Source organism: Carcharodon carcharias, chromosome 32 (assembly GCF_017639515.1).
Source record: "Carcharodon carcharias isolate sCarCar2 chromosome 32, sCarCar2.pri, whole genome shotgun sequence".
NCBI lineage: Eukaryota > Metazoa > Chordata > Chondrichthyes > Lamniformes > Lamnidae > Carcharodon > Carcharodon carcharias.
The window spans coordinates 11,166,468-11,180,871 of record NC_054498.1 but is presented as its reverse complement, the minus strand read 5'-3'; the positions used below and the strand labels follow the sequence as shown (position 1 = coordinate 11,180,871).

Sequence of the window (14,404 nt, the reverse complement as noted above, 5' to 3'; positions counted from 1 at the left end):
AACAAAAATTTGACACTGAGCCCCATAAGTCATGTAATCCAAAAGTTTATTCAAGGAGGCAGGTTTTAAGAAGTATTGTAAAGAAGGAAAAAGAGACAGAGGGGCTGAGAGGTTTTGTAAGGGGTGGGAGGGGCAGGTAGGGAGAGGAATGGGATCCCAGAACTTATCACCTATGCAACTGAAGACACAGCCACCAGTGTTGGAGAAATTTAAAATCAGGATGCTCGAGAGGCCCGAATTGGAGGAACACAGAAATCCCAGAAGGTTATGGGGCTGGAGGAAGTTACAGAGATAAGGAGGGGTGAGACCTTGGAATGATTTGAAAACCAGGATGACAATTCCAAAATTGAGGTGTTGCTTAACTGGGAGCCAAAGCAGGTCAGCGAGCAGAGGGGTGAGAGGTGAACAGGACTTGGTGTTAGTTCGGACAGGGTTAGCAGAGCTTTGGGTGGCGAGTTCAAAGGGAGCATGCGTCCAGGCGTCAAGTTTACACAGACCAGGACACGGGAGGCAGGCCTGGGGTTGCATGAGAATAATTAAGTTTGGAGGTAACAAAGACATGGATGAGGAACGACCATTCAGCAAATCAAACCATACGCCTGCAGAGTCGGTGCAACCCTGCCACCACTATTTCAGAAGCATTAATATCCACCAGTCCCACACTCAGCGGAAACACAGGTCCGACAAGGGATGGTGCAGGCACCCGGATGCATGCTCCCTTTGAACGTGACTTGCTACTGGGAGTGGGAGATCAGGGAATTTAAACATATGTTCATTCCCCCGCCCCCCCCTTCAAATGCTGAATAAACCCTGTGATCCTCAAAATCCCAGCTCAGCAGATATTAATCCGGTTTGTTCCTAGAGGTATCAATTGACCTCAAATCAGCCACCATCTTTGGGCGTTGGACCACGTTGCCTGCCGTACCATGAGGAGGATAAGCCTTGTACCAACACTGGGTTTAACACTTGTGTCCTCTAATGCTTGGCTCATTGTCCACATTCAGTAGCTTGCGGACCTTTTTCTTGGCTGGGAAATCAGGATGGGCCAACCTCTACTTTATTCTGAGATGGGCCAGGTTGGGTGGACAATTCTCCCATGATTACTCGTAACGCATGGCTGGTGGTTCTGCGGCTGTGTGAACTCACTGACCAGCCTTCACAACCCCAACCCGAACTCTAGAATCTCCTCAGCCTTTCTTCATAATCTAATCTTGGAATTCCCTCGTTCCACCCCTTCCTCTTCAAATAAAAGACAAGCGTTCCAACTTCTAAGCTTCATACTATTGAGATCTTTTCACCACAACTGTCTTCATTTGTCTCCTTCCCTGAAGAAGCTGACTACTGCTGGGATGCCTACTGCTGGAGCGCTCTACCCTAAGTGGCCATTCTTAACGTGTGAGCCTTGGCCAAGGATTCTTCAACAAGATCTTCTCACGTTTCTCCAATTCTGGCCTCTTGCGTATCCCTGATTTCCATCGCTCCACCATTGGTGGCCGTTCCGTCAACTGCCTGAGCCATAAGCTCTGGAGTTCCCTCCCTCAACCTCTTCATCTCTATACCTCGGAATACTTTACTACTTTAAGAAGGCTACGTGAAAGCAAACTGTAGTTGTTGGAATGACCCAAAGTCCCCTCATCGGACTCAAAAGGAGGTGTCACAGGACAACTGAGCACAAATATGAAATATTTGTGTTGACCCCGTTGAAGGGTCATGAGGACTTGAAACGTCAACTCTTTTCTTCTCCGCGATGCTGCTAGACCTGCTGAGCTTTTCCAGGTAATTCTGTTTCTGTTTTGGATTTCCAGCATCCGCAGTTTTTTGTTTTTATAAAAATATGAAATAGTTTGGTTGCTGTTTGTATGTTGAACTCTTCGTGAAAAATGATTTCACCTTTATAGATGTTTTAAAGAAGCTGAATGTGAGTGAACAGATACCCCAAACTCTAGCAAACACCATTTTTTTTTTAAGTCTTGCCTTGATTTTGTGCAAAAGGATTTATTCATTCTCTCTCTCTCTCTCTCTCTCTCTCTCAAAGGGCAAAATGAGTCCAATAAAAGGAACACTGTGTGTCCCTGATATTGTTGCTGATGAATGGGCTCCCAAGTCCAGCAGTATAACAAAGTGTTAAACAGGGCCATCTGAGTTTGATTTTCCCCTTTGAAGGAGGGGGTTATTAGTCTGTACCTGTATTAGATTACACACAGCCCCAAGCCAGCACCTCTCAGCCACAAGAAGCCCATGGAAATTGGTGCCAGTGTGGACGGCTTTGATTTCTTATCAGATGAAGGGAGGTTGGGGGGTGGGAGCAGAGGGAGAGAAAAAAAGAGTCCTTTGCAATTTGGCGTGCTGGATAAATTATTCCTGACCGTTTCAAAAAAAAGGCTGGAAGGGGATTGGACAGCTCATTCGGTATTGGGAGGTCCTATCTTGGAACTCAAGCTGGGCTTGGCTGAAAGGTCTACAACCTTTCCCCTCTGGAATTCCGCCCTACGACCCACAGCATCATTAATCATGATGTGCCAAATGACAATCATTCATCATGGAGGTGACAGGATGTGAAAACAGCAGTGAAAAGCTCAAATCACTAGTGTTAACTGAGACCACTCTCAGATCTTCAGGCTCCTGGACAGCGCTTTTTCTGCCTGTTTTTAAGATAAAAGGCACATTATTGGGTTTTCTTCATTTTTGTTTTGAAACTGCTTCAGTTTTTTTTTCAACTTCCCCACTTCAGTTTCCACACTTTATCTTTACCTCATTCGTCTTTGCCATCTCTCCCCTCCACCCCACAACTTGAGGATTGCTACTGTACAGCTCTGCAGCTGTCAGCATCCATTTAGTATCCCCCTCACTTGTCTATTCGTCATCTGCAAGTTAGACAGCGAATGTCTCCTTTCCTTTACTTTAAGATACTCCCCAAAACCTATCTCCTCTGACCAAGCCCTGTCCTAATATCTCTCTTTGTGGCACGGTATTAATTTTTGTCTGATATTGTCTCCTTTGAAATGCTCTGGGAATGTTTTTACTTGTGTCAGAGGGGTTATATAAATGCAAGTTGTTGTTGGTAGGCCATAAGACTGCAGAGGATGTCACAGCCCAACTTGAATATCTAATTCTGGCCCCTTGCTTACCCCCGAATTTTGACTGTTCCATCATTGGTGGTCATGCCTTCAGTTGCTTGGGCCCTAAGCTCTGGAATTCCCTCCCTACACCTCTCTGCCTCTCTACCTCAATTATTTTCTTCAAGACACTCTGTAAAACCTATCCTTTTGATCAAGCATTTGTTATCTGATGTAATAGATCCTTATGTGACACAGTGGAATATTTTGCTTTGTCATGTTCTTGTGAAGCACCTTGGGACCTTTCATTATGTTAAAGGCGCTATATAAATATAAGTTGTTGGTCTTACTGAAACCTCCCCCCCCACCCCCACCCACCAGTGCTTAGGAGCCCAGCTCAATGAAGGCGCGGCCACCAACGGTGGAGCAATTATAACTGGAAATGCACAAGAGGCCAAAATTCGAAGGAGTGCAGATATCTCAGAAGGTTGTTGGAGACTACAGAGAAATATAGGGGTGAGGCCATGGAGCGATTCTCGTCTTTCTGCTCTTGCGCAGCAGTATTCACCTCCTTGGTGAGCATTATGTAAATACAGGTTGACTCCCAAAGGCACCCGCTCAGTAACACACCACCCTGAGCCAGCTTCCTCAGGAGAGAAGAAGGAAAACCTGGAAAGCAGCTCAATGTAAAGGAAAATAGTAATTATGTGTTTATTTTAGAGTGTGTGTTATCCAACAGATAGAGTGACATTTATCCGACAATCCTGGCATTAGCATACTCTCTTGTCCTATTTAACCCTTGTACATAATTCCCTCTTCAAGAAAAGACTAGAGCCTCCCCCTCAAGATAATCATTCTTAATGACTTGCCTACAAAGTCACAATCTGAACTTTTCATGTTTCTGTGTTGATTATGTGAAGAAAGCTGAGATGGTTAAGGCTGGGATGGGCAGATTTTTTTGGCCTGTCAGGGGAATCGAGGGATAGGGTGGGAAAGTAGAATTGAGGAAGATCAGCCATGATTGTGTTGAATGGTGAAGCAGGCCCAAGGTCTACACCTGCTCCCCTTTCTTGCGTTCTCCGAGGGTGGACCTCCTGAGGCATTGTTCATGGTGAACCAAGGATAATGGTCCAGTTTTGGGGCAGAAGTAAGGGGCTGGTGGTCAGCTGGTCAGCCATCGATTGCCGGCTGGCAAACGGGTGGCCAGCTGTTGGAAGTCAGTCGACTACCCCGGCCACCCCAGTTACATCGATGCAATTTTCAGTCAGGCCTGTAAATGTCCGAGTGTAAACCTCACACGACGGCCGGGAATTTCTGGCCCTGTTGTGGGTGGGACCTGCCACGAGATGGCACCCCAGCGGTGAGACTGGAAGATCCCACCCTAGAGCTCTCCCAAAATCGGACTGTTACCCTCCGGTCACCATGAACAACATTGTAGGGTAAAGGGCTAACATCAGGGGCACCCGATACTGATGTAACTGTGGTGCAATGTCACACAGCTAAGTAACCGAGATCTGGATGAAAGCAGAAGTCGATTCTCGTGTGCAATGCTGAGATGTTCCTATAAAGCCGTAAGCGAACAAGAACGTTCCTTACAAATAACAGCCTATAGTAGCATTCTTAGGGCACCAAACAAACCCAAAAGAAACTCCACCCAAGTCCTGGACCCAGGACGAAAAACACCGCAAGACATCTACCGATTTAATCACTTCCTCAAACAGTCACATGAGAGCCTAAGAAACAGTAGGAGGAGGAGTGGACCGCTCGGCTCTCGAGCCTGCTCTGCTGTTCAGCGGCGGCATTCATGGCTGATCTGACTGGGGTCTTAATTCTCCTTCCCTTCCTGCCCCCAGCCCTTGGGGGGGAGTTTTACAGCCTTGTCGCAGCTTGGGGGGGGGCGGGTGGGGCTGTAAAATGTGGCGAGCCATTCAAAAGTCCGTGGATTTTGGCGGGACCGATAAAATCCCACCGGCATAAAATTCCACCCTGGGTCAATCAAAAACCCTGTCTAACCCAACCTTTAATATATTCAACGGCCCAACCTCCGCTGCTCGCTGGGGCAGGGAATTCCAAACACTAATGACCCTCGGAGAGAGGAAATTCGTCCTCGTCTCCATCTGAAACAGGAGACCCCTTATTTTTAAACTATGCGCCCCTCCCCACCCCACCCCCGAACCAGTTCTAGATTCTCCCACAACAGGAAACATCCTCCCAGCATCTCAGTCCCCTCAGAATGTCCTCATGGAAACCTGGAAAAAAAAAAATGGGGTTGAAGTTCTGATCACAGCACGTGGGAAAAGCAGTAACAATTATCATTAGCTTGCAGGCTCAAATCTTTTCTTGGAGTTGGGGCGAGGCAAGGGTTAACTAGGACGGCGCTATGAAATTGGGAGTGTTTCTTGTGGATGATCGCATAAATGTGCACATTGGGGTCCTTACCTAGTTTCAGTTTTCAGGACCAAATGTGCCTTGTGCTAATTTTTTTTTTTTAATGTGTCTTCACTTATTGCAATATAGAAAGGGCCTGTGACTCACTGAATAGGTCAAGTTCCATTTTAACCAAGCGAATTCCTGGATTTTATTTTATTATTTTTTTTTTTACAGGGACCGCCCTCTGCCCCCTTTGCCCATGTTTACGATGCCCGTTGCCCTGCCTGGACCACGGTTGTCCACGGCGACGGGCTCCCCGCGCTCATCCAAGGTGTCGCCTTGCCTAATAAGGAGGCTCCTTTCACCATTCCTGCGGTAGGTCGCTCCAGACTTTTCAATCACTTCCTGCCCCTTTGCATGTGGCAGCACAGATGTTTATCAGCTGTGAAAGGCTGAGGGATTTGTCCCCGCTTCAACATTTGCAACAGCTCTGCCTGACAGGCCTATTACTTTCCATTCAATCTCTGTAAATTCAATCAACATTTTCAACATTACAAAGCAGCCTGGCTAATATAAACCATTGGAAGTGTGCTCTAAGACCGAGCATAATTAAATTTCCTCCTTCTCAAGTACATCTAAACCGCAAATCTGTTGACAAATTTTTTTACACTGCCGGACTAATTTTTATACTTATTTTGCGGTGACCTGCGCAAGCGGCGTAGGTCACGGGCACTTTTTTTGTGGGTGCATCGTTTCCCAATGGCTGTCCACTGCACACGATGGGAATGCGGGTGGGCCCTTCCACTGCACAGTGCAATCCCGTCTCACCTAATGCCCTAATGCATGTACTTGACCGTTGGCGACCTGAGATGACCTCCTGGTCTTGGGGTAACCAGCATCATTTGGTGGGGTTCCACAGCCTTTGATTCTTGCCGGTCACCTTTGCTGAGCGGAGGTGCCTGTGCTATGATGGCACAGCCGAGCGCAACGTGATGACATGTTGGTTGAGGCTTAAGCATTTGCCGAGGACAGCAGACAGAACTCTGCTGCTCTTCACATAGGCTCTTCTGCATCTACCTGAGAGGAAGGATGTGGCCCTGCGATTTTACATCTAATCTGAACGCAGCACCTTCCACAGTGCAGCACTCCCTCAGCACCGCACTGGAGCCATCAGCCTGGAATTTTGTGCTCATATCCTGAAGTGGGACTTGAACCTGCAACCTTCTGGGTCCGGAGAGAAGAAGACTATCCACTGAGCCACAGCTGACAAATAGCTGGTCTTCCTGTATCACCAGGAGCAGTGGGGTTTGGCACGATGTTTGATCATGTAGGTCATAGTGGCAGAGGCCAGTCAAAGCTCACCTGCATACAGACCAGCGTCGAACAAGATCCTTTTCATACAAACAGGGACATTCAAATACAACAACAACATTCATTTATATAGCACCTTTAACAAACAAATATGTCCCAAGGCACGTCATGGAAGACTTATTGAACAAAATGTGACACTTGAGCCACGAAAGAAGGCACAAGAATGGGCGACCAAATGTTTAACTGAGAGCAGTAGAGGCTAGATCATTGAATATATTCAAGGCTGAATTAGACAGATTTTTTGATTGACATGGAAGTTAAGTGTTATGGGAGATGGGCAGGAAAGTGGCGTTAAGGCCAGAATCAGATTAGCCGTGATCTTATTGGATGGAGGAGCAGGCTCGATGGGCCGAATAGGCTACTCCTGCTCCTATTTCTTACAATCTTATGGTTTTGATGAGCGTATTGAAGGAGGAGAGAGAGAGGCGGCGAGGTTTAAGAATGGAATTCTAGAGCTGAGGGCCCAGACGGCTGAAGGCACGCCCACGAATGTCGGAGTAATAGAAACCCGGAATACGCTGGAGGCCAGAACTGGAGGTGTTCCGAGATCTCGGAGAGTATGGAGGAAGTTATGGAGATTGGGGGGGCGGGGTGAGACTATGGAGGGATTCGAAAACAAGGCTGAGAATTTTTAAGTTGCTACGTTGCTAGGCTAGGAACCAATTTGGGTGAATGAGTATAGGGTGGGCAGACCTTGTTACGAGTTAGGTTATGGGCAGCAGTGGTTTGTACAGATCGAGACACTTCACCTGAATCAAACTATTCCACCAGTGTGCTGATGTGGCCATATTAAACCAGAGCTAAAGGCAGGGCAAGCATCGAAAATCTGAAGATTATAGATTCTGGCTGGCAGTCTGTGCTGAGTAAGGACTTGGCTACCTCTTCTCGTCTAAAGCTCTCCAACTGCTTTTTAAACCAAGAGCTGGGAGTTTGTTAAAGCAAGAACTGCCATGTTTCATTGACAATTGAGATTCAAGAGCATTGTAACCTGTGGGGTCACGAGAGTTCTGTGCGACATCTCTTCAGTTAATGAGGAAAATGATCATTAGCTACACTTTGTGATTAAAGGTGAAGTCCTGATGTGTGTAATGTCTATAAATCAAGAAATTTAATAAGGGCAGTTTGAGTTGCAGTGTTAAACTCAGTGCAATCCTAGGCCATTGTGTATTGATCCAGGCAACTCTGAATTGTAGAGTTAACATGCCGTAACTCATGGTTTCTTGCCTCTGTATTTTTCTGCCCTCCCTTCCCTCACTTTCAGCGCTGTGATGTCCCCGAACCACAGAACCAATGTCACAAGCAGCCTGCGCTGAAAACGCACCTAATATCGGGCAGTGGCCTCTGACCTCTGAGGCAGCACTGCTGTGAGAATGGCGAGAATTCCACGACCTGCCCAGTACATTCTCGTGGTCGGGTCCCGTCCACCTTGTCCCTGGACTAGTTTCGATCGACCTGCGTTCATTTAGCGCCGTCGACATCAAGCGTCCCGAGGAGCGATTACCAAACAAAATGCGACACCGAGCCTCGTATGAAAGTGTTAGGGACACGCGACCAAAGGTTTGACCAAAGAGGTAGCACGTTTTAGGATGAGGGAGGGAGAGGAGGAGAAGTTTAGGGAGGGAATTCTAAAGCCTGGGACCTCAGCAGATGAAGGCCCAGCCGCCAATGTGGGTGGGGGGGGGGGAACGATTAAAAACCAGGGGGGGGATGCTCAAGGGGCTGGAATTGGAGGAGGGTCATAGGACTGGAGGATTTTACAGGGGCAGGGAAGGGCGAGGTGTTGGAGGGATTTGAAAACAGAGGAGAGAATGGTTAAAAACAAGGTGTCGTTCAAGCGGGAGCCGATGTCGTTCGTTGAGCTCTTGGCTGACAGGCGAACGGGACTTGTTGCCAGGTTAGATCCAGCTGCAGCACTTTGGGCACGTTTAAGCCTATAGGGGATGGAAGGTGAGAGGCCCGAAGATGGGAGGCTGGTCAGGAGTTGGAATAGTCAACTGTAGAGGTAACAAAGGAATGGATGAGGGTTTCGAGAGCGAATGAACTAAGGTTGGAGGCATTCCCCAGATCCCACCCCCCACCCACCCACTCACCCCAACCCCAGAATGGCCCTGACTTTACCCAGTTAGTCACCTCTCTCAGGGGATCACCTGGTGCTGCTTTGGTGGGGAGTGGGTATAGCGCAGGTCTCACAAATCAACCCGGACAGGCTGGGCGATCCCGTTGGCCTTTTCCTGTCTGCCATTATTTGTCCATTCCTAGTGTGGAAGGTGGCTTAGTGGAGAGAATCATACAACCTTACAGCCCAGAAGGAGGCCATTTAGCCCATCATGCCTGTGCCAGCTCATTGAAAGAACTGTCCAATTGGTCTCACTGTTCTTTCCTCATAGCCCTTTCCATTCTTTCTGAGATTTTTTTTTATTCATTCATGGGATGTGGGCTTCGCTGCCTGGGCCAGCATTTATTGCCCATCTCTGGTTGCCCTTGAGGAGGTGGTGGTGAGCCGCCTTCTTGAACCATTCCACTTCATGTATATCCAATTCCAGAATCACAGAATTGTCACAGAGCAGGGGGCCATTTGGCCCCTCGTTGACTGTACTGGTTCCCCAAATGAGCAATACACCTGGTGCCGTTCCTCCACCTTCTCCCCTTAACCCTGCACATTCTTCCTTTTCAGGTAATAATCCAATTCCTTCTCGAATGCCTCAACTGAATCTGCCTCCACCACACTCTCAGGCAGGGTATTCCAGATCCTAACCACGCGCTGTGTGCAAAAGTTTCTCCTCATGTCTCCAGTGCTTCTTTTGCCAATTACCTTAAATCTGTGCCCCTCTCATTCTCGTTCCTCCCACCAGTGGCAAAAGTTTCACCCTATCTACTCTGTTCAGGCCCCTCATGGTTTTGAATACCTCTGTCAAACCTCTCCTCAATTCCCTATTCCCCATGGAAAACAGTCCAAACTTCTCCAATCTATCCACGTAACTGATGTTCCTGATCCCTGGAGCCATCCTTGTGAATCTTTTCTGCACTCTCGCTAATGCCTTCACATCCTTCTTAAAGTGTGGCGCCCGGAACTGGACGCAATATTTCACTTGAGGCCGAACTGGCATGTTATAATTAGGATCTTACTCCTTTTTGAGAGGTGCTGGTAAATGTATCTCTAGGTGTGTTACTGAACCATCCAGATCAGAAGGCCTAGGGGGCGGGTTCCAGGGTCTGTACAAGAAGCTCAGGCTCTGCAAGTGGTCTCGTCCCCATGGGTTCGCAATCCACGCATCCCCAACCCTCACCCACTTCCTAGAAAGTTGGTGCGCATATGTGGATAAGGAAGGCTTGGCTGTGATGCCTCCTGCAGTCAAATAGCTGAGGCACGCTCGCCGTCCAGCCTAAGCATAAAAGCTGGGCACTTGGCTGTGCCCGTGGAAGCAGCCAGAGTCCGCAATTCTCGGGAAGCAAGGAGGAAAACTAAAAATAAACGTTAAAACAGCTCATCTCCCTCAGCGTTTATTAATTCTCCCCGACCTTCTCTTCATGATGGGAGTGATTCGTTGGGGGCTCTCTGCTTTTTCCTCTCCTCGTTTAAATTTAATTTTTCACTTTGCTTTCCTTTTTATCTCCATTTCCACTTTCACATTTTCTCATCTCCTATTCTTCCTGTGTTTTCTCGTTCTGTCTCTTCGCAGCTGCAATTACTGCAACACACCTGATGGGCAGACAGTTACCTTTAGTTTTAACAGCCAGGTCTGGGGTGCTAGTTATGTGTGGTGATAATAGAGATCCTGGTTTGGGGCGCTAGTTATGTGTGGTTTTATTAGGGAGCCTGGTTTGGCATGTGGTTTTAATGTAAAACCTTCACCACCAGTATGACTCCTGCAATAGTTCCACTTCGATGACAGTTTTATTGCATTCTTGAAAAGAGAGAGAGAGAGAGGTGTGGAAATATAATCCTGGCAAACACAGATTGCGATCTTGATGGCCAAAGGTGTCTGAAATGAACCACCGTGTCAAGGATGAGCTTCCTCATTGGAACTCACTGAGACTTTGCTGCAATTAATTTCACAGTAATTATCGTTTTCTTAAAAGCTTTTCCACTGAGAGCAGCAGTGATTTAGTTTTCAAAATCAAGCTGTGTTTGCAGCTCTTGTGAATGAGCATATCCAACCTTCACAAACATTAAATTGAAGGATCAGAGTTTAAAGGGGAGACAGTGTGGGACAGCGCAGAGCAGGATATGTCATGTCGACACCTGTTTAGAGAGCCCAACACCACCCATTTGCTTTTTTTTTCCGAAGCTGGTAGTGTGTCCAAAAATAATCAGCAGCAACTGCACAGCTCATGTCCCTGGGATTTCTAACCCTGAGGAAGTCTAATGTTCTCATCTTTGTTTAAAAATCAATCTGTGGCTTTCCTGTCCCTGCCCCGCCCCTTCTTATCCCTTCCCTATCTCTGTAATGACCTCCAGCCTCACAACCGGCCCGGATCTCTGTGTTCCACCAATGCTGGTCTCCTGCACATCCCCAGGTTAAACTGTCCACCGTTGACAGCTGTGCTTTCAGCTTCATGGGCCCCAAGTTCAAGACTTCCATGCCTAACCCTCCCCGCGCCCCTCTCTCTCCTCCTTTAACACGCTCCTTAACACCTGCAACTTCAACCAAGCTTTTGACCCCCCTGTCCTAATATATCCCTTCGTGGCTCGGTCGGTGTAAACTGTAGGCTTTGTGTTGCGCCTCGGGACATTTTAATACGTTAAAGGCGCTATATAAATGCAAATCGTTGCAGAATGAAGACAGCCCTGTACGCAGCCCAGCTGGACATCTTTCCCATTCCCTCTTGTTCCAAAGTCCAAAGCCAGGGAGCTGGAGTCCCCTGCCAGGCACCCAAGTGCATTTTTCAGGCTGAGTAGGGGGTCTTGCGCCGCAGTGGGTAGCGACCCTGCCTCTTAAGGCAGAAGTCTCCAGGTTCGAGTCTCACCCCAGGACTTGAAGGCTAAAGAAGGTGCGTTCATAACGCGGCCAAGAGATTCCTGGTCAGTCATGTGATGGGAAGAAAGTTGGGGCCTCTATCATCACCATCCATAGCTCCAGACTACAACGTGCATGTTGCCACAGCAACTCAGATCAGACTCCCTGAGCGAACTGTAACACACCAACGCCACCGGCTGAATATGGGGCCTGTTTGTCTCTGAGAACGGTGCAGCTCCAAAAGGAGCCACCGGTGGTGCTATTGCCTCCTCGCTGAGCAAAATAAGAGCCAAAGTGTGTGAAAAATGATTTGGTCTCTTTCCAAGCAGTGCAATATTCAACATCTCAGAGTCTCAGCCAGCGCTGGATGCAGACGGGCTGAAATGACTACAGGTAACATGGTGCTAGTGATCAAAATTAATTTTAATGGTGGACGCCTCAACTTCTTGGTCTAGTTCTTCATAGTGTTATTGTTATCCCGCAGTGTCCTTTAACCTGTGAGGATCTTTGCTACAATCTGTTGCAATTAACTGCGTTTGAGGAGCACTTTGCAGATTTTAAGTTGTGGCTCATTGGGTAAACAAGCTTGTCTCACGATCAGAAGTTTGTGAATTCTAGACACACCCCGGGTGGCTCGAGCACAAAACCAAGGTTATGAGACTCCAGTGCCGTACTGAGGGATTCCTGCTCTGCCGTTGGTGGCATCTTTCGGATTTGACATTAAACCAAGTCTGTCCCCTCAGGGTGGATCTCATTATTGTTTGTGGAATCTTGCTGTGTGAAGATTGGCTACTCTGGTTCTAATATTACAAAATATTATGCGAGTCTGGTAACCGTTCAATCCTCACTGTGCTTGATTGGTTAAACCTGGGTGTTGACTCAGAGCAAAGTAAACAGACACCACGGAAGCTACTAGAAGCTAGAACTGGGATAAGCATGGGTGCAGACAATACTCCATTGGTGCTTTTGGATGTCCAGCTGTTGTGAATGATGCTATTATAAATTTAAGCTTTTTCATTTCTCCTTGTATTTAGTACATACCGCCACACTATTTCACCATGTTGCTGAGGTGTTCTAGATTTTAGTTGGTTTTATTTGCAGCTCTCACTGGGGCTCCAGACTTTGTTTTTCACTGAAACCAGAAACCCAAAAAAAACACACCAGCAAGGCCAAGGAAAGTCAGTGAGTTAGGTCAGGAAGCAACGATGAGATGATGCCAAAGTTGAGCATTAAAGGCATGATGATTGCCTGAGAGATGGAAGACTGCAGAGGACATGACTGAGGGATATAAGGAGTTCAGCAGCTATGAGGGCCCAAGCAAAAAGCTAGCAATGATTGAATCCTGATTTTAACATGGCAACAGCGTGGGGATGAGGAGGAATGGGTGGTACTTGAAGCTCTGTGTGGATGACACAGTGTTTCACTACATCGTATCTGTAACAGACTTTTCTGTTGTGAATTTTAATGTTTGATTTTCCTCACAGCAACACAGAGATGGCACAAGATTCTAAGTGTGCAACAGGTTTTACCTACACGAGCTTTAAAATATCTTTGCAATCATACGATGTCTGCACCCGTGCTTATCCCAGTTCCAGCTTCTAGTAGCTTCCGTGGTGTCTGTTTACTTTGCTCTGAGTCAACACCCAGGTTCAACCAATCAAGCACAGTGAGGATTGAGTGGTTACCAGACTCGCATAATCAAACATGAAGTATTTGAACAATTGATCATTGCACGTTCCTCATTTTTTATAAATATAATAATTAAAATACAACGTAGTTGGTTAAATTATGATGTCAGTTTTCAGAAACTTGGTTTATATTCCCTGAGTATAGAAGATTGAGGGGTGACCTGATGGAGATGTATAAAACATTAAAGGGATTCGATAAAGCAGATACAGTGAAACTGTTCCCTCCAGTGGGGGAATTAAGAACACAGGGAGGTAATCTTAAAATTACAGGTTAGGATTTACATTTAGGATTGAAATCAGGGAAAGCTTATTCACACAAAGGATGTTCCGTCAGTCGAGACTGAGATCGATAGATTTTGTTAGGTCAGCTTTCAAGTGATCTGGAACAAAGGCAGGAAAATGGAGTTGAAGCACTGGTTAGCCATGATCTTGCTGAATGACAGAGCATGCCCATAAGGCTGAATGCCCATCTTCCCCCTTTTATATTCCTAATGCTTTTCACCTGATTTTCCCCTTTGATTCTTAAAGGTAATTGTCGAAGCATTTTCTAAGAACCAGTCCGAGTTCGTGTTTACTTAACGGAGTGAGACTCCGTGATGACCTGTTCAACCCATCCACTGCCCGCCCTCCAGCTCAGCGCCCCACACAGAGGCGCCCTTCCTAAACAAGATCTGCCAGCAGAAATCCTTTGGATCGAGGAATGGGCAACACGGGAAGTCACGAACTAACAGGTTCCTTGTGACAGACCCCACCTGTTGAATGACAGGCTTTGAACTGCCGTGGTGACAGTGGCCCTTGAACAGGTTCAGGTCAGGCCAAGGCCCCCGTGCAGCCAAGCTCCACCACTGGGGCCTCAGTACAAACCCCTTATGTAAAGGCACAAACAATGCTGTACATGGAGCGTCCCCTCCACAGACTAAGTGGTGGACTAATAACGTTAAACTCAGCAAATGAGGAGGCT

General features: G+C 47.2%; 1 protein-coding gene across 1 annotated transcript in view; it reads left to right on the top strand.

Moving 5' to 3' along the window:
* The window catches only part of arid3b (AT rich interactive domain 3B (BRIGHT-like)), a 312,831-nt gene that overhangs the window by 168,777 nt on the left and 129,650 nt on the right, over positions 1-14,404 (top strand). The gene's annotated exons all lie outside the window — the stretch shown is intronic.